This window comes from Bufo gargarizans, chromosome 4, assembly GCF_014858855.1.
Source record: "Bufo gargarizans isolate SCDJY-AF-19 chromosome 4, ASM1485885v1, whole genome shotgun sequence".
NCBI classification, from domain to species: domain Eukaryota; kingdom Metazoa; phylum Chordata; class Amphibia; order Anura; family Bufonidae; genus Bufo; species Bufo gargarizans.
This window is the reverse complement of record NC_058083.1, coordinates 91,997,859-92,022,373: the sequence shown is the minus strand read 5'-3', so window position 1 is coordinate 92,022,373 and position 24,515 is coordinate 91,997,859.

Genomic DNA, 24,515 nt, shown 5'->3' with positions numbered 1-24,515 from the left:
AGAATGAGGCTTCACGTCAGCCACCACTGCAACAGTCCATTGGCATATATTTAGGCCCAGCACCCAGGCAGAGGAGAGAGGTCCCGTAACACACAATCTGGCTTCATGTCAGCAGAGAATCAGTCTTCATATCATAGCAGAGAATCAGGCTTCACGTCACCCAACATTGGAACAGTCCATTGGCATATATTTAGGCCCCGGCACCCAGACAGAGGAGAGGTTCATTCAACTTTGGGTAGCCTCGCAATATAATGGTAAAATGAAAATAAAAATAGGATTGAATGAGGAAGTGCCCTGGAGTCCAATAATATATGGTTAAGGGGAGGTAGTTAATGTCTAATCTGGACAAGGGACGGACAGATCCTGTGGGATCCATGCCTGGTTCATTTTTATGAACGTCAGCTTGTCCACATTGGCTGTAGACAGGCGGCTGCGTTTGTCTGTAATGACGCCCCCTGCCGTGCTGAATACACGTTCAGACAAAACGCTGGCCGCCGGGCAGGCCAGCACCTCCAAGGCATAAAAGGCTAGCTCTGGCCACGTGGACAATTTATTTAGAGACCCAGAAGTTGAATGGAGCCGAACCATCAGTCAGTACGTGGAGGGGTGTGCACATGTACTGTTCCACCATGTTAGTGAAATGTTGCCTCCTGCTAACACGTTGCGTATCAGGTGGTGGTGCAGTTAGCTGTGGCGTGTTGACAAAAGTTTTCCACATCTCTGCCATGCTAACCCTGCCCTCAAAGTAGCTGGCATTGACACAGCTGCCTTGGCGACCTCTTGCTCCTCCTCTGCCTTGGCCTTGGGCTTCCACTTGTTCCCCTGTGATATTTGGGAATGCTCTCAGTAGCGCGTCTACCAACGTGCGCTTGTACTTGCGCATCTTCCTATCACGCTCCAGTGCAGGAAGTAAGGTGGGCACATTGTCTTTGTAGCGTGGATCCAGCAGGGCAACCCAGTAGTCCGCACAGGTTAAAATGTGGGCAACTCTGCTGTCGTTGCGCAGGCACTGCAGCATGTAGTCGCTCATGTGTGCCAGGCTGCCCAGGGGTAAGGACAAGCTGTCCTCTGTGGGAGGCGTATCGTGATCGTCCTGCCTTTCCCCCCAGCCACGCACCAGTGATGGACCCGAGCTGCGTTGGGCGCCACCCCGCTGTGACCATGCTTCATCCTCATCCTCCTCCACCTCCTCCTCATCCTCGTACTCGTCCTCCTCGTCCTCCAGTAGTGGGCCCTGGCTGGCCACATTTGTACCTGGCCTCTGCTGTTGCCAAAAACCTCCCTCTGAGTCACTTCGAAGAGACTGGCCTGAAAGTGCTAAAAATGACCCCTCTTCCTCCTCCTCCTCCTCCTGGGCCACCTCCTCTTCCATCATCGCCCTAAGTGTTTTCTCAAGGAGACATAGAAGTGGTATTGTAACGCTGATAACGGCGTCATCGCCACTGGCCATGTTGGTGGAGTACTCGAAACAGCGCAACAGGGCACACAGGTCTCGCATGGAGGCCCAGTCATTGGTGGTGAAGTGGTGCTGTTCTGTAGTGCGACTGACCCGTGCGTGCTGCAGCTGAAACTCCACTATGGCCTGCTGCTGCTCGCACAGTCTGTCCAGCATGTGCAAGGTGGAGTTCCACCTGGTGGGCACGTCGCATATGAGGCGGTGAGCGGGAAGGCCGAAGTTACGCTGTAGCGCAGACAGGCGAGCAGCAGCAGGATGTGAACGCCGGAAGCGCGAACAGACGGCCCGCACTTTATGCAGCAGCTCTGACATGTCGGGGTAGTTGTGTATGAACTTCTGCACCACCAAATTCAGCACATGCGCCAAGCAAGGGATGTGCGTCAAATTGGCTAGTCCCAGAGCTGCAACGAGATTTCGCCCATTATCACACACCACCAGGCCGGGCTTGAGGCTCACCGGCAGCAACCACTCGTCGGTCTGTTGTTCTATACCCCGCCACAACTCCTGTGCGGTGTGGGGCCTGTCCCCCAAACATATGAGTTTCAGAATGGCCTGCTGACGTTTACCCCGGGCTGTGCTGAAGTTGGTGGTGAAGGTGTGTGGCTGACTGGATGAGCAGGTGGAAGCTGAGAAGGAGGAGGTGGCAACAGGAGGCAAAGAATGTTGCCCTGCGATCCTTGGCGGCGGAAGGACGTGTGCCAAACAGCTCTCCGCCTGGGGCCCAGCTGCCACTACATTTACCCAGTGTGCAGTTAGGGAGATATAGCGTCCCTGGCCGTGCTTACTGGTCCACGTATCTGTGGTTAGGTGGACCTTGCTACAGATGGCGTTGCGCAGTGCACACTTGATTTTATCAGATACTTGGTTGTGCAGGGAAGGCACGGCTCTCTTGGAGAAGTAGTGGCGGCTGGGAACAACATACTGTGGGACAGCAAGCGACATGAGCTGTTTGAAGCTGTCTGTGTCCACCAGCCTAAATGACAGCATTTCATAGGCCAGTAGTTTAGAAATGCTGGCATTCAGGGCCAGGGATCGAGGGTGGCTAGGTGGGAATTTACGCTTTCTCTCAAATGTTTGTGAGATGGAGAGCTGAACGCTGGCGTGTGACATGGTTGAGACGCTTGGTGACGGAGGTGGTGGTGTTGGTGGTACATCCCCTGTTTGCTGGGCGGCAGGTGCCAACGTTCCTCCAGAGGCGGAGGAAGAGGCCGAGGCGGCAGCAGCAGAAGAGGTAGCAGGGGGAGCCTGAGTGACTTCCTTGGTTTTAAGGTGTTTACTCCACTGCAGTTAATGCTTTGCATGCAGGTGCCTGGTCATGCAGGTTGTGCTCAGGTTCAGAACGTTAATGCCTCGCTTCAGGCTCTGATGGCACAGCGTGCAAACCACTCGGGTCTTGTCGTCAGCACATTGTTTGAAGAAGTGCCATGCCAGGGAACTCCTTGAAGCTGCCTTTGGGGTGCTCGGTCCCAGATGGCGGCGGTCAGTAGCAGGCGGAGTCTCTTGGCGGCGGGTGTTCTGCTTTTGCCCACTGCTCCCTCTTTTGCTACGCTGTTGGCTCGGTCTCACCACTGCCTCTTCCTCCGAACTGTGAAAGTCAGTGGCACGACCTTCATTCCATGTGGGGTCTAGGACCTCATCGTCCCCTGCATCGTCTTCCACCCAGTCTTGATCCCTGACCTCCTGTTCAGTCTGCACACTGCAGAAAGACGCAGCAGTTGGCACCTGTGTTTCGTCATCATCAGAGACATGCTGAGGTGGTATTCCCATGTCCTCATCATCAGGAAACATAAGTGGTTGTGCGTCAGTGCATTCTATGTCTTTCACCGCTGGGGAAGGGCTAGGTGGATGCCCTTGGGAAACCCTGCCAGCGGAGTCTTCAAACAGCATAAGAGACTGCTGCATAACTTGAGGCTGAGACAGTTTTCCTGGTATGCATGGGGGTGATGTGACAGACTGATGGGGTTGGTTTTCAGGCGCCATCTGTGCGCTTTCTGCAGAAGACTGGGTGGGAGATAATGTGAACGTGCTGGATCCACTGTCGGCCACCCAATTGACTAATGCCTGTAACTGCTCAGGCCTTACCATCCTTAGAACGGCATTGGGCCCCACCATATATCGCTGTAAATTCTGGCGGCTACTGGGACCTGAGGTAGTTGGTACACTAGGACGTGTGGATGTGGCAGAACGGCCACGTCCTCTCCCAGCACCAGAGGGTCCACTAACATAACCACGACCATGTCCACGTCCGCGTCCCTTACTAGATGTTTTCCTCATTGTTATGGTTCACCACAACAACAAAAATATTATTTGGCCCAATGTATTGTATTCAAATTCAGTGGGATATAAATTTGAGGCCTAGTATTTAGGCGCTGGGTGACCGGTATGGATTTACTAACAGAATTAGACTTGGAAATGCACAGTAGCGTGTGTGTGAAGTTATTCTGAATGACCCTATGTGCACCTTGAATATTATATACCCTTTTAGGGATAGATTTCAAATAGCTCCGATATAGCAGGAACCACAAAATTATGAAATTGCTAAATTGGGAATTGTATTTCAACCCAGAACAAAAAATGTGCTTTGACGGACACTAAATAACTTTCCCAGCCACAACAGGACAGCGGTAACGACAGATTTAGCGGGATATAAATTTGAGGCCTAGTATTTAGGCGCTGGGTGACCAGTATGGATTTAGTGACAGAATTAGACTGGGATATGGCCAAAAAATAACCACACTATTGCTGGTTAAATGCACTTGGTGACCGGCGCAGCTTGCCCCTGATGTAGTATATGGCCAAAAAATGAACAGACTATTGCTGGTTAAATGCACTTGGTGTCACAGCTTGACCAACCACACTACTGAGGGTTAAATGCACTTGGTGACGGGCGCAGCTTGCCCCTGATGTAGTATATGGCCAAAAAATGAACAGACTATTGCTGGTTAAATGCACTTGGTGTGATAGCTTGACCAACCACACTACTGAGGGTTAAATGCACTTGGTGACGGGCGCAGCTTGCCCCTGATGTAGTATATGGCCAAAAAATAAACAGACTATTGCTGGTTAAATGCACTTGGTGACGGGCGCAGCTTGCCCCTGATTTAGTATATGGCCAAAAAATGAACAGACTATTGCTGGTTAAATGCACTTGGTGTGATAGCTTGACCAACCACACTACTGAGGGTTAAATGCACTTGGTGACGGGCGCAGCTTGCCCCTGATGTAGTATATGGCCAAAAAATAAACAGACTATTGCTGGTTAAATGCACTTATGGGAGAGGCTTAACTGTGATGAGTGGGTGAAGCGCTTCCCCTGACCTAGCTGGCTGTGTTGTGCCGGAAGCCAGGAGCGAGGGTAAGCCTAGTAGTGGGCATACCCTAAAAGGGAGTGTTTGAGAACAGGGGGGGTGGGTGGGTGTGAACAGAAGCACCCTGAGGAGCTGGAGGCTGGGGCTTAAGAAGGTAATATGCCCCTCCCACAAATTCAGGCTGACTTTTCAGCCTTCCACTTATGGGAGAGGCTTAACTGTGATGAGTGGGTGAAGCGCTTCCCCTGACCTAGCTGGCTGTGTTGTGCCGGAAGCCAGGAGCGAGGGTAAGCCTAGTAGTGGGCAAAAATAAACGAGGAGAGCAGAGTAGTGACCTAAAGCCTTCAAAACCACCCAGAGAGCAAGATTACAAAATGCCTGGGAAATCTCAACATGCGGGTTCGGGATGTATCTCGTGAAGCAAGAAGAGCGCCACCTACCCAAGCATTTAACCCGTGCGCCGAGACCCCGTTTTCGATGCTGAGGGCGCAGCTCCAGTTCAGAGCGAGTGTCCCGTGGTGGCCAGCGGGTTACGACCGAGACCTGGCCAGCGTTATGATGTGGGCCACAAAACTGGATTGATGACAGGGGCCCCTCTGGGGAGGCCATTGCAACGGGGCCAGCAATTGACGGGGGACCATGACTGGGCACCAATCGTTGGAGGTTTTAAAACCTGACCTCCGAGGATGGTCCATGCTGATTGGCCTTCGTGGAAGGGAGCCAGAGGCCACAAAGGTCATGGGCCCAGGACAACTGTCGCACCGGCAACCCCTAACGTTTAGGGGAGGTGCTGGTGAACTCACCTGGCCCGAGGAACCCGCAAAACCCGAGATACACGGCTGCCCTAACAATCAAACTAGGAGAGTGGCCAAAAAGGAAATCCATCCAGCGCGGACGAGAGTCGCCCAAACATCTCACCGGAGACAGGCTGCGCGCCACCTACCCGCATGGCGCAGTGCTGTCTCCCCGCTAGGTACAGCTTGATGGTGTTAAATGACAGCCTGAGATTTGCAGTGACAGTGGGCTATGAACGCCAGGGTGTAGGAGACATCGTTCAAGCCACCTGCGGGTGGGACCTTGAAAAACTTTGGAAACCTTGACGCCGGCTTGGTAGTTTCCTGATGGTACGGGAAAACCTCTGAGCGTTTCAGGCAAATATATTGGATCCTGACCGATTCAGGCAAATGCGAACAACCTGTGGGAAATAAGACCTGAGCGATTTCAGGGAAATACGTGACCTGAGTGAATCAGGAAAATACATAGTAACATAATAACATAGTACATAAGGCCGAAAAAGACATTTGTCCATCCAGTTCGGCCTGTCATCCTGCAAGTTGATCCAGAGGAAGGCAAAAAACCCCTGTGAGGTAGAAGCCAATTTTCCTCATTTCAGGGGAATAAAAAATTCCTTCCCGACTCCAATCAGGCAATCAGAATAACTCCCTGGATCAACGATCTCTCTAGTAGCTATAGCCTGTAAAATTAATACATACACCCTGGAAATACCGACAACCTGAAGAGACAGGAAAATACAAACCTGAGCGATTCAGGGAAATACATGACCTGAGTGATTTCAGGGAAAATACGTAAAACCTGAGCGATTCAGGGGAATACATAAAACCCAAGCGATTCAGGGAAATGAGACCTGGGGTGCGTCAGAAACCCCCCCCCCCCCTCCCCGGAAACCCCCCAAAAATATATACATATTTCCCCCCTTTTTTTTTTATATATATATTTTTTTATTTTTTTTATGGAGGTGCGTAAAGCCGCCACCCGGCTCGACCTTACCTGAAACCTGGCACCGTGGAATAACCAGACACGGAGACGCCCTGTGACACAATTGAGGAAGGATCGAAATTCCGGTGGCCTGAGGCCCTGCTTACCTGAAATAAACTAGCGTTGGTACGAGACCCGGAGAGAGGTGTGATCTGGTGGCACTGGAATGAAGCGACGGAGAACCAGGATGCAGCCTGGGCATCATGGCCAACTGCTGGATGACCCTGAACTGCCAGAATCAGGGCCCGAAGTCGCGCTGCATGCAACAAGACCTGTGGGAAACAGAAATCCAGACGTGCCGGACACGAACCGGGTAACCAGGAACCAGCCGGACCCTGCTGAGAAACCCCCGAGCATTCCAGGCAGACGCATGGAACCTGAGCGATTCAGGCAAATACATTGAATCCTGAGCTTACCTACACCTTTCGGGGAGGATGACAGGTCTGGGTGAACCAGGAGGCAGAGGTAGGAATGAGCCTGGGCGAACCAGGAGACAGAAGAAGGTGCGTGCCTGGACGAACCAGGAGCAGAGACGTGCGTGCCTGGACGAACCAGGAGACAGAGGTAGGTATGAGCCTGGACGAACCAGGAGGACAGAGGTAGGTATGAGCCTGGACGAACCAGGAGACAGAGGTAGGTATGAGCCTGGACGAACCAGGAGACAGAGGTAGGTATGAGCCTGGACGAACCAGGAGACAGAGGTAGGTATGAGCCTGGACGAACCAGGAGACAGAGGTAGGTATGAGCCTGGACGAACCAGGAGACAGAGGTAGGTATGAGCCTGGACGAACCAGGAGACAGAGGTAGGTATGAGCCTGGACGAACCAGGAGACAGAGGTAGGTATGAGCCTGGACGAACCAGGAGACAGAGGTAGGTATGAGCCTGGACGAACCAGGAGACAGAGGTAGGTATGAGCCTGGACGAACCAGGAGACAGAGGTAGGTATGAGCCTGGACGAACCAGGAGACAGAGGTAGGTATGAGCCTGGACGAACCAGGAGACAGAGGTAGGTATGAGCCTGGACGAACCAGGAGACAGAGGTAGGTATGAGCCTGGACGAACCAGGAGACAGAGGTAGGTATGAGCCTGGACGAACCAGGAGACAGAGGTAGGTATGAGCCTGGACGAACCAGGAGACAGAGGTAGGTATGGGCCTGGACGAACCAGGAGACAGAGGTAGGTATGGGCCTGGACGAACCAGGAGACAGAGGTAGGTATGGGCCTGGACGAACCAGGAGACAGAGGTAGGTATGGGCCTGGACGAACCAGGAGACAGAGGTAGGTATGGGCCTGGACGAACCAGGAGACAGAGGTAGGTATGGGCCTGGACGAACCAGGAGACAGAGGTAGGTATGGGCCTGGACGAACCAGGAGACAGAGGTAGGTCTGGCCTGGACGAACCAGGAGGCAGAGGTAGGTGCGTGCCTGGGCGACCAGAGGACAGAGGTAGGTGCGTGCCTGGGCGATCCAGGAGGCAGAGGTAGGTGCGTGCCTGGGCGATCCAGGAGGCAGAGGTAGGTGCGTGCCTGGGCGATCCAGGAGGCAGAGGTAGGTGCGTGCCTGGGCGATCCAGGAGGCAGAGGTAGGTGCGTGCCTGGGCGATCCAGGAGGCAGAGGTAGGTGCGTGCCTGGGCGATCCAGGAGGCAGAAGTAGGTAGTAGATGAGACAGCAGTATATCACGTGAAGCATAGATATATAACATGTGGCACTGTCGCCCATAGAGTAGAAGACTGCGGTGAGCGTATGGTGACCGCTGAATGGGTATGGCGAGTAATGATGGCCTGGACTACTTGTGGTGAGACCCCCGGGTTTTTTTTTTTTTTTTTTTTATAACCCGTGCTAACCTGGTCCCTTCCAGCCCAGCGGAATGAGGAACCAAGGATGACTGCCTCGCTCCCGCACGGCGGGAGTGCGTATGAAATGGCTGGAGATTGGAACCTACCGATTAACTTGTAGATCTATTTAAATTTCTTTATACAATAAAATAAAATTTTATTATATAAATTTTTTTTTTTTTTTTTTTTTATATATTGTAAGAGAATGTCTGGAGTGGTAGTGGATGGAAGATACGTACCACCGGGGGTCGTGGCCCTGGTAGAGTAAGAGCAGGGTGGGTGTCTGTTCCCCACGGACCACCACGGGTGGACAGGTTTCAGTTGTCTACACTGATCCTGGCAGGTTGGTTATCTCTGGCCTTAGTTGGGTAGGGAAGGAGTTAATCCTTCACTATGCTTGCTGGGTGTGGTCTGCCTGCTACACCCAGGGCTGTGAATATAGGTTTGATGCTCACTGACTGTGGGGCTGCTGATGAAGTGTGGTCTCCTGTCTCACTGCAGGAAGCTGTATGGGAGGCTGATCGCTCGGTCGGGCTGAGCGCTGTAGTCCGCTCGTCTACCAAGGACTGCCCAATTGCTGCAGGCTCAGCGAAGGACCAAAAGAAGGGGATCCTGTGGCCGGAGCCAATCCCCTGTCCAGGCCGACACGTGGCCTGTCTAACTTGCATGAACTTGGACAAACCCACCCCATGACAAGGTGTAGTACTGACCACGGATGTGAGAGACTGTGTGAACAGGCACCAAGACGCCTGCAGCGTTTGGGGATCCTTTGTGGGAGGTGGGGGTTTATGGACATTGCTGTTGTGTTGAATTGCACAGTTTTGATGTGATGCACTGGAGTGAATAAAAGAGCACGGTTTGGACACAAAGCCTGTCTCCTGAGCCTCTATACTGCCACCGCTATCATCTGCCTACCAGAGCAAACCCCCACTATATATATATATATATATATATATATATATATATATATATATATATATATATATATTATTTATTTTGAATTTTTTTTTTTTTTTTTTTTTTGAGGGCATGGCCTGACGTTGCCCGGGGGCTAGATACCCCTGCTTTGGCCGTAGACCTAATGGGAACACTAAATACAATAAAATATATTCACCAGGATCCAGATTTCAGCAGTATAGACACAAGCTTCTGTGACATCATTCTACACTATGAATATATATACTATAAACAAACATCTGCTGATAGCCTGTCTATCATGAAGAAGGATCCACAGGAAAAATGACCCAACAATTAGAGCTTAATTCCCTTAACAAAAGAGTCATGGTGCATAGTGATTTTAACTTTGACAGGGTTTCTGATGTACATTTATGGGCCCAGGCCTGACGGAAGCACTCCAAGCTGGAACGCACGCCGCACACGCGACCAGGCCCAGACCCGGCCGAGGGACTCCGGCGTGCGCTCCAAGCCGGAACGCACGCCGACCACGTGACCCGGCCCATGCCTTGCGGCGGATTTCCGGCGTGCGCTCCACGCTGGAACGCACGCCGGCTTGCAGTGGGGCCTGAGGTGAGGACGGGGAGGCCGTGTGGAGAGGGGGATCTGCGGGCCAGACCCTGCCCCCCCTGCTATCTCGGGAGGAAGTTGGAGGGGAACACAGGGAGGGAACCAAGGAAGGAGACAAGAAGCAATTTGGTGCGGACATGAGAATTGGCACGCGTTCCACGCTGGAACGCATGCCAACTCGGGGAGCCGGGAGTACGTGACCGCGGCTGATGGAGCCCTTGTGGCGCATTGTTTGCGCAAAATTACCTCTCCTGAAGACGTGACGGCAGCGTATGAAAACGAACCGAACCGAACCAGATGAAAGCTACTCACAACATGCACAGATGCAGCACCAGAGCAGGCGACTCCCTATCCAGAATGTGAACAGAAGCGCCCTGAGGAGCTGGAGGCTGGGGCTTAAGAAGGTAATATGCCCCTCCCACAAATTCAGGCTGACTTTTCAGCCTTCCACTTGGTGTGACAGCTTCACCCTGATGTAGGCTTTAGCCAAAAAACAACCACACCATTGAGGGTTAAATGCACTTGGTCGCAGCTTGTGCTGGCGCACCACAAGACACAAAATGGCCGCCGATCACCCCAGAAAAATGTGACTGACAAACGGTCTGGGCAGCCTAAAAACAGTGAGCAATTGAGTATCAGCAGCTCAATGATCCACAGCTGCAGATCGATCAATAATCAAGTACTTTGGAGGAGTTAATCTGCCTAATCTCGCCCTACTGTCGCAGCCGCAACCTCTCCCTACGCTAATCAGAGCAGAGTGACGGGCGGCGCTGTGTGACTCCAGCTTAAATAGAGGCTGGGTCACATGGTGCTCTGGCCAATCACAGCCATGCCAATAGTAGGCATGGCTGTGATGGCCTCTTGGGGCAAGTAGTATGACGCTTGTTGATTGGCTGCTTTGCAGCCTTTCAAAAAGCGCCAAGAAAGCGTCACAAAAGCGCCAAGAAAGCGACGAACACCGAACCCGAACCCGGACTTTTACGAAAATGTCCGGGTCCGTGTCACGGACACCCCAAAATTCGGTACGAACCCGAACTATACAGTTCGAGTTCGCTCATCCCTACTTTTGATATATATATATATATATATATATATATATATAGATATATATATACAGTCATGTGAAAAAATTAGGACACCCTTTGAAAGCATGTGGTTTTTTGTAACATTTTTAATAAAAGGTTATTTCATCTCCGTTTCAACAATACAGAGAGATTAAAGTAATCCAACTAAACAAAGAAAACTGAAGAAAAGTCTTTTCAAGATCTTCTGTAAATGTCATTCTACAAAAATGCCTATTCTAACTGAGGAAAAAGATAGGACACCCTCACATGTATTCCCTCTTAAATTGGCTCAGATCTCACACAGGTATATCACACCAGGTGCACATAATTAGTAGATCGTTACTCTGCATGTTGAATGAGGCTTGCCCTATTTAAACCTCAGACATTTAGTTTGGTGTGCTCCTGACTGTTGAAGTGAGAGTGAGCACCATGGTGAGAGCAAAAGAGCTGTCAGAGGACTTCAGAAAAAAGATTGTAGCAGCCTATGAGTCTGGGAAGGGATTTAAAAAGATCTCAAAAGATTTTGAAATCAGCCATTCCACTGTCCGGAAGATAGTCTACAAGTGGAGGGCTTTCAAAACAACTGCCAACATGCCCAGGACTGGTCGCCCCAGCAAGTTCACCCCAAGAGCAGACCGCAAGATGCTAAAAGAGGTCTCCAAAAACCCTAAAGTGTCATCTCGAGAACTACAGCAGGCTCTGGCTACTGTTGATGTAGAAGTACATGCCTCTACAATCAGAAAGAGACTGTACAAGTTTAACTTGCATGGGAGGTGTGCAAGGAGGAAACCTTTGCTTTCCAAGAGAAACATCGAGGCCAGACTGACATTTGCCAGAGATAAAGTTGACAAAGACCAGGACTTCTGGAATAATGTTCTTTGGACAGATGAGTCCAAAATTGAATTATTTGGACACAACAGCAGAGGACATGTTTGGCGTAAACCAAACACAGCATTCCAAGAAAAGAACCTCATACCAACTGTGAAGCATGGAGGTGGAAGTGTCATGGTTTGGGACTGCTTTGCTGCAGCAGGACCTGGTCAGCTCACCATCATAGAATCCACGATGAATTCTACTGTGTATCAGAAGGTGCTTGAAGAACATGTGAGACCATCAGTTAGAAAATTAAAGCTGAAGCGGAACTGGACCATGCAACATGACAATGACCCAAAACATACTAGTAAATCAACCAAAGATTGGCTGAAAAAGAAGAAATGGAGAGTCCTGGAATGGCCAAGTCAAAGTCCAGATTTGAATCCCATTGAGATGCTGTGGGGTGACTTGAAAAGGGCTGTACGTGCAAGAAACCCCTCAAACATCTCACAGCTGAAAAAGTTCTGCATTGAGGAGTGGGGTAAAATTTCCTCAGACCGATGTCGAAGACTGGTAGATGGCTACAAGAACCGTCTCACTGCAGTTATTTCAGCCAAAGGAGGTAACACTCACTATTAGGGGCAAGGGTGTCCTATCTTTTTCCTCAGTTAGAATAGGCATTTTTGTAGAATGACATTTACAGAAGATCTTGAAAAGACTTTTCTTCAGTTTTCTTTGTTTAGTTGGATTACTTTAATCTCTCTGTATTGTTGAAACGGAGATGAAATAACCTTTTATTAAAAATGTTACAAAAAACCACATGCTTTCAAAGGGTGTCCTAATTTTTTCACATGACTGTATATATATTCCCCACCTGGAGACATACATTCTATTATACAATTCCCTGATCAGCGGATTTATTTGTTTTTATAATTTTTTTATTTCAAAATTTTTTTCATCTTTTTTTTATTTTTATATAATTTTATTATGTATTGGATATCTGCACATATGATGTATTGAGTATACACTTCTATTCATATTTATTGGATATATGCACTCATTATGTATTGAGTATATGTTTTTATTCATATTTTATTTTGATCCTTTTATGGTCTACTAATATTGCATTGGAATAAATAACTGTCACAGTTTTACTCCAGAAGGTGGTGTGCTCGCTCTTTTGACTTGATTTTTACCCTCACTTTATACTGGGTGGGTGACCCAGTGAGCAGTGAACCCCACCGCTATCCATCCATTTAAGTGTTGAGCCTCCCATAATATCTTGTATAACGTTAGCCGCTGGTGACAGCAGTGACATTATCTGTATAACGTTTGAGCATCCTAAATATCAGTGATATTCAGTTTAATTTTTTCACTGCTGGTGACAACAACATTACATGCGCTAATTCTCCTTTATAATGTTTGCGCATCATAAATATCTGTGACATTCTGTTAAATTTTTTCGCCACTGGTGACAGCAACATTACCTGTGCTACATCTCTTATATAACGTTTGAGCATCCTAAATATCAGTGACTAGGGTTGAGCGAACCCGAACTGTAAAGTTCGATTCATACCGAACTTTAGGATTTTTGGACCCCGGACCCGAACCCGAACTTTTCAGTGAAAGTTGGGTTCGGTGTTCAGCGATTTATTGGCGCTTTTTGTGACCCAGCCTCTATATAAGCTGGAGTCACGTAGCGCTGCACGTCACTCTGCTCTGATTAGTGTAGGGATAGGATGCTGCTGCTGCTGTAAAGAAGAGAATAGGACAGAATCTTTAATCTGAAGTGCTTGTTAACTCAGCGATCTACCTAGATTTTGTTTTGTGGGTGCAGTTCACAATGTTTTTATCCTGCCCTGAGCCCAGTGACCCATAAAAAAAAACTTTTATCCGTCTGTTAGTTAGGTGGGCGGCGGTGGACGTTTTATGCAAGTTCTGTGCACCAGCACAGCATATGTCCATTTGTGACAGTCAAATACAAGCTTGAAATGCTGCAATTATATTCTGGGTTTAAAAAAAAAAACACCCATTTTTTAGCAAGACCCTACATCTGTGGACTTTGCAGCATTTGTCTGTGTGCAATTTAAGCTTGAAATACTGCAATAATTTTCTGGGTTTAAAAAAAATATACATTTTTGCAAAATACTCAATTTTACAGCCCTTGCTGCATCTGTCAGTGTGAAATGCAAACCTTATATACTGCTATCATATTCTATTATAGAAAAAACAACAACACCCATTTAGTGCAAAATCCTAATTTTGCTGTGTTTGCTGCATCTGTTATTGTTAAATACAAGCTTGAAATGCAGCAATTATTTTCTGATTTAAAAAAGGCACCCATTTTTGGCAATACCCTCCATCTGGGGCTTATGCAGGTTTTTTCAGTGTGCAATTTAAGCTTAAAATACTTGAATAATGTTCTGGGTTTTAAAAAAACACCCTTTTTCGGCAAAAGAATAAATTTTACAGCCCTTGCTGTCCTATTCTGTTATTAAAAAAACACCCATTTTGGGCCAAATACTAAATTTGCAACCTTGGCTGCATCTGTCAGTGTGAGATACACGCATTAGATACTGCTGTTCTATTCTGTTATCAAAAGAAACACCCATTTTGTGCCAAATACTAAATTTGCGGCCTTGGCTGCATATGTCAATGTGAGATACAAGCTTTAAATACAGCAATAATTTTCTGGGCTTAAAAAAAACACCCATTTTGGGCAAAGTACTTAATATTGCAGCCTTTGCTGCATCTGTCAGTGTGAAATATACACAATAGATACTGTTTTTCTATTCTGTTATTAAAAAAACACCCATTTTGGGCAAGATCCTAAATTTGAGAAATATGAGGAGAGCGTCAGATAAGGGACATGGCACCGGTCGTGGTGCTGCTGGTGGAGCTCTTGTTGCAGGGAGAGGACGTGGTCAATGTGTGCCAGCTACACACACAAGTGAAACACCTTCCTCAGGTGCGAGTAGGCAACAAAACCTCCAGCGGTATTTGGTCGGGCCTAATGCGGCTCTACGAATGATGAGAACTAGCACAGGTGATAGTAGATTGGGTTGCTGACAGTGTCCCCAGTATATTTACATTGTCTACCACCCAGTCTCCTGCTGAAATATCAGAGTTGGCACCTGCAGCCATCAGTCTTTCACCTCACCTTTTTTCAAATCAGCCAAGCAGTCTGTGCCCCAAGTCATGCAGCAGTCTCTCCTGCCTTTTGATTACTCTGCTAGCAGGCTTTCCCAGGGCCATCCACCTAGCCCTGCCCCAGAAGTGGAAGAGATTGAGTGCACCGATGCCCAACCGCTAATGTTTCAAGATGAGTACATGGGGGGCTTCTGAGGGGAGACGTAACCAGCGCTGCAAAGACAGTGCTTGCAGCTGCATCGGCGGCCAGCTACTGTAGGGACTGATCACCCCTGCGAGAAGCCCCAACAGATTAAACTATACTGAAAGCTGAAAACTGTAGCACTATTCACCTGCATTAAAGCTCCTAATAACACTGGCATTTAGTTACAAACCTGCCTGATTAAGAGTTCACTGAGGAGCAACACTAAATGAGGACTGCCAACCGTGACTTAACTTAAATTAAAGGCACAGCAACCAGTATCTCAAAGTGGTACCTGCAGGGTTAAATGAGAAATAATCCTCTACGGGGACACAAGATCATCCCGTATAAATTTACGCAGCCCTACACAAGTCTCCATCCACAGCGACTGCTTTTTCACCCCTTAAAGGGACAGTAACATATCTTCACAAATATACTAAAAGAAGAGAGAACCCTATCGTCCATCGTCATGAACACTTGAGACTATAGCTCCGTAAATGAGATCGCCACCGCTGCTTTGTTAGCACAAACTGGCATTCAGACCATGGTAAAAATTGGCCCCAGACCAGGTGATCAAACCACACTGGATAAGAAAAACCCTACCAGTGGCGAGATGGATAAATTTATTAAAAAAGCTGCCGTCCTGCACGTCTCTAAGGAACCCAAAATGGCGCAGACTCCAACTCGCGCCCCGCGTTCAAAACAAAATGAGCTGACAGAATATGCTACCGGAGGCGAAGATGATACAGACGACCTTCCAGTTTCACGCTCCTTCCTGAAGGATTTACTGTCATCCTCCTTAGCTTCCGCCTTAGAACCATTAAGCTCCGATTTAGCTGCAATTAAGCAAGATATCTCGCAGGTGGGAGGACGGGTGGAGACACTAGAAATCACCCAAGAAGCAATTATCCGTCACCAATCTGAAGTGGCGCAGCGCTTCCAAGCTATTCAACAAAAGATGAACTGTCTTTGTAATTCCCTGGAAGACCAAGAAAATAGAGGTAGACGCAACAATCTACGATTCCGTGGCGTCCCTGAAACTGTTGAATCCGGAGATATTGCTAGCACAGTGGTGCAAATATGTATGTCCCTCCTGGGCCCAGAATCCGCGCATGAAGTAATCCTGGAAAGGGCTCACCGTGCGCTAAGACCCAAACCAGCCCCCTCAGCTCCACCAAGAGACATTATCTGCAAATTTCTTAGCTTTCCTGTCAAAGAAGCAATAATACTCAAGGCGCGACAGTCTGGCAAAGTATCCTGGGATGGCCAAGACATACAAATTTTCCAAGACCTAGCACAATCTACCCTGGATAAAAGAAGGTCCTTGAAACCCCTCACAAGCTGGCTGAGGGAACACAGGATTCCCTACAGATGGTCCTTCCCCTTTGGCCTGTCTTTCATGTACGAGAGCCGCAGACGTTTCCATCTCCAACTATACCGACCTGGATCAAGTCTTTGAGCATCTTCAGATTGAGCCCCTCCAGATTGACAACTGGGACCCCATCCAGGACTTGTCTAACCTACCCGAATTGCCACATCCAGATGTCTGGGAACGTCAACGCACCCCAAGACGTCAAAAAAGCCCCAGAAATTTCAGAAGAACAACGTCCAGAAGACTACCAATGGACAATTAACAATCTTTGAATGTTCACCTTATTAGCCAGATTTTCCACACTATGGCGATCTCTCTAACATGTTCTTTTTTTTCCCCCCAACACAACATAGGCATCTACATGCCTTTCTTCTTGCTAGTTACACTAGTAATGTTTGTTTCTAGTTTTGATGTTTCTTATTATGTTTCAGGATGTATCCCGCTCCGTGGACTCTTTAATTTCACGAAACTGTGGAGGTTGTCACATACCCATCTGTCTTTCCAGAAAGATCTTGGACGCGTGTCCCTGGTGGTAAGGAGCATTGAAATTGCCCTCCCTCTCTCCATAAGGTAACATGGCGAACCTACAAATTACATCTTACAACGTGAAAGGTTTCAATGCCCCATCCAAACGTTGTCAAATTCTTTCCACATTAAAGAAAATGGGATGTTCTGTCCTACTCCTCCAGGAGACACATTTTAAATTTAACCACTATCCTAACCTTTCCCACTCTTGCTTCCCTACCTGGTACCACTGTGGAGCCAACTCCTCCGCCTCTAGGGGAGTGAGCGTGGGCTTTAGCAAAACTACCCCCTTCACCTACAGGGACAGCGTCCAAGATCCAGAAGGGAGATTTATTTTCCTAAAAGGTGACATTGCTAACCAAACTTATACGTTCGTTAATGTGTATGCCCCAAATGTCAACCAGGCCGCTTGGCTTCATAAAATACTTCAGACTCTAGATCACTTCTGTGAAGGTGTGACCGTCATGGGAGGTGATTTTAACCTTACGTTAGTCCCACCTATAGACTCCTCCTCCAAAAAGTCTTCAATTTCTAATAAGGCCCTCAGCAAATTGAGGAATTCTCTCCATGACCGCCGCCTGGTTGACATCTGGAGAACCCTAAACCCTGACGTTAAGGATTACACATTCTACTCTCACCCCCATAGGTCCTACCAGCGTCTTGATTATCTTTTAATTTCCTCCCAGCATATTCAGCTCTGCACTAAGGCCCAAATTGGTTCTATTAATCTCTCTGACCATGCCCCCATTTGGATCAATATACTCACTCCAGATAGACCCCCTAGAACTTTTAGATGGAAGCTTAATGAGCAATTAATCCAATCCCCTGGTAATAAAGAAAAGATTCTTACATGGTTAAAAGATTTTTTCTCCTCCAATGATACCCCTGGCATCCACCCCTATACCTTATGGGATACGCATAAAGCTTATATCCGTGGTCGACTTATCAGCCTAGGCTCTTACATTAAAAAAAATAGGTTAGCCCGCATTGAATCCCTCCTGAAGGACATTAGAGATATAGAAGCCCTCCATAAAAGCTCCATGTTAGATACCCATTTAGCAAAATTAAAACTTCTCAGGACAGATTTAAAAAATCTTCTCAATACCCAATCGGCCAAGTACTTCCTCCATGCCCAATATAAATATTTCGCCCACGGAGACAAAGTGACTAAATTTATGATGTCCCGCATTAAAAAAAGGAAGACCCAAAACTTCATATGTAAAATACGGACTAAAGAAGGAAACATGCTTACTGACACACAAAATATAGCCCGGAGATTCTCTGAATTTTATCACTCCCTTTACAATCTTCCCCCCCAGGGAAATATTAATCCGAACATCTCACATCAAGACTCAATAAAACTTTTCCTCCGCTCCATTAAAATCCCCCAAATCTCAGAAACTCAGATCAACTCCCTTAGCTCCCCTTTCACCAACGAGGAACTCCTCTCAGCGATTAAACAGCTCCCGAAAGGGAAAGCCCCCGGCCCAGATGGGTTTCCAGCTTTATACTTTCGCTCCTTTAGCCCCGTTCTTCTACCATACCTACTTAAAGTTTGTAATCAAACTTTGCGAGGTGACCCCCTATCCCAAGAGATGACCAAAGCCAATATCACTATTATCCCTAAAGAGGGGAAAGACCCCACCGACTGCGGGAATTATCGGCCCATTTCCCTATTAAACCTAGATTTAAAATTACTAGCTAAACTCTTAGCGAACCGCCTAGCCCCTATACTACCTCAACTTATCCATAGAGACCAAACAGGATTCATTAAAGGTAGGGAAGGTAAAGACAACACTGCTAGGGTAATAAACATTTTACTTCATGCCTCCAAATTTCACCTACCCCTGGTCATGATCAGCACCGACGCCGAAAAAGCATTCGATCGAGTTCACTGGAACTTCATGCACAGCACTTTAGAACATTTTGGTATCCCCGGCGCCTTTATACGCTCGGTCCAGGCCATGTATACTAGTGCCTCGGCGTCGGTGCTGGTCAATGATTCTACCTCAAATCCCTTTCCCATAAAAAATGGGACTAGGCAGGGGTGCCCCCTTTCCCCCCTGTTATTTGTTATGATATTAGAACCCCTCCTTATCCAAATACGCTCTGAGGAGACCATCAAGGGTCTCAAACTAGGCGAACAGGAACACAAAATTGCTGCTTTCGCTGACGATCTCTTGATAATATCTTCCAACCCTGAATCCTCTCTTAAGCACATTTATCCTATCTTGGAAAAATTCAGCTATCTCTCCAACTTTAAAATAAATATGAAAAAATCTCATATTCTCAGTATAGGACTCAATCACAAACTTAGATCCAACCTAATCCTCTCCTCCCCCTTTAACTGGGATTCTCCCTATATAACGTACTTAGGTGTTAAGATTCATGCTGACACAAATATGCTATATAAACTAAACTATCCCCCTTTATTGAGCTCGATTAAAGATCAATTAGAGGCCCTAAATCCCCCCTTATTGTCCTGGTTCGGACGTAAAAACATGGTATTATCTCTCATCCTGCCCAGGTTAAATTACCTCCTCCAGGTCCTCCCCATTCCGGTTCCTAATTCCTTTTTTCAAACTTTGGAAAAATACATCCGCTCCTTTATTTGGAATGGGAAAAAGGCAAGAATTAATATAAACACCTTACATAGACCTAGAACCCAAGGTGGCATAGGTCTCCCAAACCCCCTACTATACAATAAGGCCATACTCCTCTCTAGAGCCTTGGATTGGTTTCGGAAACCTGACAACAAATCATGGATTAGCATGGAAACCCCTCCTCATCTTACAACCTTCAGAGCCCTTTTGGTAGATCCCCATATTAATATACTATTACTCTTTAAACACAACCTCTTGACATTAGCTACTGTCGAAACTTGGAGATGGTTCCAAAATTCGAAATGGGGTTTCCCGTCCCCCTCCCCTCTTATACAGATCAGAGACATAATCAGCTTAGCTCCCTTAGAACTCATACAAAGTGTTCCCAAAGCCCTTCGCTCATCAGACATCCCCATCCTCTCCTTATTACATAGGAGCGTGGGAGGCGCATTAGACAGAGAGGTCCTTGTCTCCTCATTACCGGGAATCGAGTCCTTCCCTCATATGCTCTCTTTTTTGGTGACCTATATAAATAAACACATCCCTGTGTCCTCTCTCCTCAGACCCCTTACGTGGTTTGAAAGCCTTATCCATAACTCCTCCCCCCCCGAGGAAACCCATTTCCTCAATTTACAGATACATTAGTACAATTATCCTACCTCCTAAGCCCTCTTTCATAAATTCATGGGAAAAGGACCTAAATGTACATTTTTCACCTGAAGAACTCTCCATATTATTCAGAACACCACATATCTCGTCAAGATGTATTAGAATTCAGGAGAATGGGTACAAAGTGTTAACCAGATGGTACAAAACGCCTGATATCACATGTCGATACGGAGACGGTAATTCAGATAACTGCTGGAGGTGCGAAAAGGATCGCGGAACCATGTTCCACATTTGGTGGTCATGCCCCTTGATTTCCGACTGGTGGAGGAAGATTTTTAAAAAAAGCAATGAAATCTGTGACTCAAATATAACCTTTTCACCTTCATTGGCCCTATTAGGTCTACCTCCGGATCACACGGAAATCCCCTCCCCCCTCCTCAAACTCCTTCTTATATCGGCCCGACTCTTGATCCCGACACAATGGCTAAAAAAAGATCCCCCCTCTCTAGACCATTGGTTTAACAAAATCGATACTATATACAGATTCGAAGAGCTTGCAGCATGGGAAAACAGGACCCATCACAAATTCCTAGCCACTTGGGAGAAATGGAGATCCTTTAGAGGTTTTCATTAAAATGCCTTCTCTATCATACCCCCCCCCCCCCTCCCATCTTCTTAGACAATCCTCCGATTTTGGCCCTTTACTTCCGTTCTGTCCACGGACACCATCTACTAAATTGTTGTTTAACATTTGCTCTGTTAACATACATCCTTATGTGTTGATATGTTTTGAATGTTCTACCAGCTATTGTTACTTAAACAATGTATGTACATCGGAGGCCTGCTCCTCCTTTTTCTAAGACCAAAATTATATGTAACAATTTTACATACTTAATAAAGCTTTTAAAAATGAAAAAAAAAAAAAAAAAAAAAAAAGATGAGTACATGGGAGGACCACTGCAGCACGCCTCAGATGATGATGAAACACAGGTGCCAACTGCTGTGGCTTTCGAAAATGTGCAGACCGACAAGGAGGGCAGGGGTGAAGACTGGGTGGAAGATGATGTGGAGGACTATAAGGTCCTTGACCCAACATGGAATCAAGGTCATGCGAGTGACCTATCTAGTTTAGAGGAAGAGGCGGTGGTCGCACAGAGCCACCAGCACAACAGAAGAGGGAGTAGGGGGCAAAAGCGGAGCGGCCGTCCTCTAGACAGTATACCTGCTACTGCCCACTGCACCAAGTGACCGAGCACACCAAATCCAGCTCCAGGGAGTTCCCTGGCATGGCAGTTCTTCAGACAATGTGCTGACGGCAAGACACGAGTGGTTTGCACGCTGTGCAATCAGAGCCTGAAGCGAGGCATAAACGTTCTTAACCTGAGCACAACCTGCATGACCAGGCATCTAAGTGCAAAGCACGAGCTGCAGTGGAGAAGACACCTCAAAAACCAAGAAAGGTCTCTGGCTCCTCCTGCTTCCTCTTCTGCTGCAGTCTCTGCCTCTTCATCCACCTCTGGAGTGACAGTGCCACCTGTCACCCCACAAGCAGAGGATCTGACAGCAATACCACCACCTGGGTCACCAAGTGTCTTCAAAATGTCCCACAGAAGAGGTCAGCTCTCCATCTCCCAAACACTGGAGCGGAAGAGGAGATACCCCCCTACACACTGGAGCAGAAGAGGAAGTACCCCCCTTCCCACCTGCGATCTCTGGCCCTGAATGCCAGCATTTCAAAATTATTGGCCTTTGAAATGCTGTCATTCCGTCTGGTGGAGACAGAGACTTTTAAAAGCCTTATGGAAGTGACTGTCTCACAGTACGACGTGCCCAGCCGCCACTAATTTTCCAGGTGTGCCATCCCTTCCCTGCACAACCAAGTGGGGGACAAAATCAGGTGTGCACTGCGCAATGCCATCTGTGGTAAGGTCCACCTAACTACGGATACGTGGACCAGTAAGCACGGTCAGGCATGTTATATCTCCATAACAGCACACTAGGTAAATGCAGTGGCGGGTGAGCCTGAGGCGGATATCAGTTTGGCGCATGTCCTTCCACCACCGAGGATTGCATGGCGCTTCAGTTTGCCTCCTGTTGCTTCCTCCTCCTACTCTGCTTCCTCATCCTCTACCGGCTCATCATCCAGTCAGCGTAACACCTTCACCACCAACTAGAGCAAAGCCAGGGGTAAACGACACCAGGCAGTTTTAAAACATATCTGTTTGGGGGACAAACCCCACACCGCGCAGGAGCTGTGAACGGGCCTTGAACAACAGACCGATGAGTGGTTTGTGCCAGTCAGCCTCAAGCCCGGCCTGGTGGTGTGTGATAATGGGCGAAATCTCGTAGCAGCTCTGGTACTAGACGGTTTGATGCACATCCCTTTGCCTGGCACATGTGCTGATTTTGGTGGTGCAGAGGTTCCTTAAAACTTAACTCAATATGTCAGAGCTGCTGCAGAAAGTGTGTGCCGTCTGTGCGCGCTTTTGGCGTTGTCACCTTGCTGCTGCTCGCCTGTCAATGCTGCAGCGTAACTTCACTCTCACCGCCTCAAATGCGACGTGCCCACAAGGTGGAACTCCACCTTGCACATGCTGGCCAGACTGCAGGCGATAGTGGAGTTTCAGCTGCAGCACGCATGGGTGAGTCACTCTGCGGAACAGCACCACTTCACCACCATTAACTGGGCCTCCATGCGAGACCTGTGTTCCTTGTCGCGCTGTTTCGAGTACTTAACCAACATGGCCAGTGCTGATAAAGCCGTTCTCAGCGTTACTATCCCACTTCTATGCCTCCTTGAAAAAACGCTGCTGGTGATGATAGAAGAGGATGTGGCACAGGAGGAAAATGAGGAAGAGGGATCATTTTGAAGGGCCAGTCATTCACAAGTGGCTCCAAGAGTGGGTTCCTACACCCACAAACGCCAGGTACACAATTGTCCAGCTATGGCACAGTTCTGGAGGATGACGAGATGGAGGATGAGGAAATAGAGGAGGAGGAACCGTGTTCACAGCAGGGTGGCACCCAAACCAGCTCATGGCCATCACTGGTGGGTGGCTGGGGGGATACAGAGGACACAGACGATAAACCCCCACAGAGGACAGCTTTTTGTTGCCTCTGGGAAGCCCGCCACACATGAGCGATTACATGTTGCAGTCTCTCTGCAATGACCGTCTAGTGGCCCGCATTCTAACTTGTGCTGGTTACTGGGTGGCCACGCTGCTGGGTCCCCGTTACAAGGACAACGCACTGTCCTTAATTCCCTCAATGGAGCGTGATCGTAAGATGTAGACGCGCTGCTGTCAGCATTCCCACCTGACAGCGGGGGCACAGTGGAAGCACAAGGCAAAGGCAGAGGAGGAGGAAGAGGTCGCCAACACAGCTGGGGCACCACCAGCACCTCAGAAGGCAGGGTTAGCATGGCCGAAATGTGGAAAAGCTTTGTCAGCACGCCAGAACAACCTGCATCACCAGCTGATATGGAACGTCTTAGCAGGATGCACCATTTCACCAACATTGTGGGACAGTATGTGAGCACATGCCTACATGAACTGACTGACAGGGGTCAGCCCCTGCAATTTCTGGGTCTCCAAATTGGGCACATGGCCTGAGCTTGCCCTTTGCGCCTTGGAGGTCCTGTCCTGCCCTGCAGCCAGTGTATTGTCTGAACATGTGTTTAGCACGGCAGGGGGCGTTATCACAGACAAGCGCAGCCGCCTGTCGACTGCCAATGTGGAGAAGCTCACGTTCATTAAAATGAACCAGGCATTGATCCCACAGGGCTTGTCTGTACCTTGTGCAGTATAGACATGTATACTGGCCTTAACCAGCCATTGTTATACTAAAGCACAATTGCTCATTGTTGTATTTTGGATATTTCACACTCTTTTGGAGTGTACCCTAATAAAAATTAAAAATGAAAACCAAAAACCAGTGTTGGCTTCCTTGTCCTCCTCCACCGCCACTTCCACCTACACTGTTACGTCCACTGCCTCCGCAAACTGGACCTCCACCTCATAAATCAAGTTTATATTTTTTAATTTGTACGTATTTTATTTTATGTCATTTCTCTAATTTGTCTGTTACTTTTTGGAGTGAAATTCACCAATTTTTGGGTGTGATATACCACTGCTATACCTAGTAGACAGGTAAAAACATTTCACTAATTTGTCTGTTACATTTTCTAGTAAAATTAACCAATTTTTTGGCTGTGATATACCCCTGCTGTACCTAGTAGACAGGTAAAAACATTTCACTAATTTGTCTGTTGCATATTCGGGTGAAATTAACCAATTTT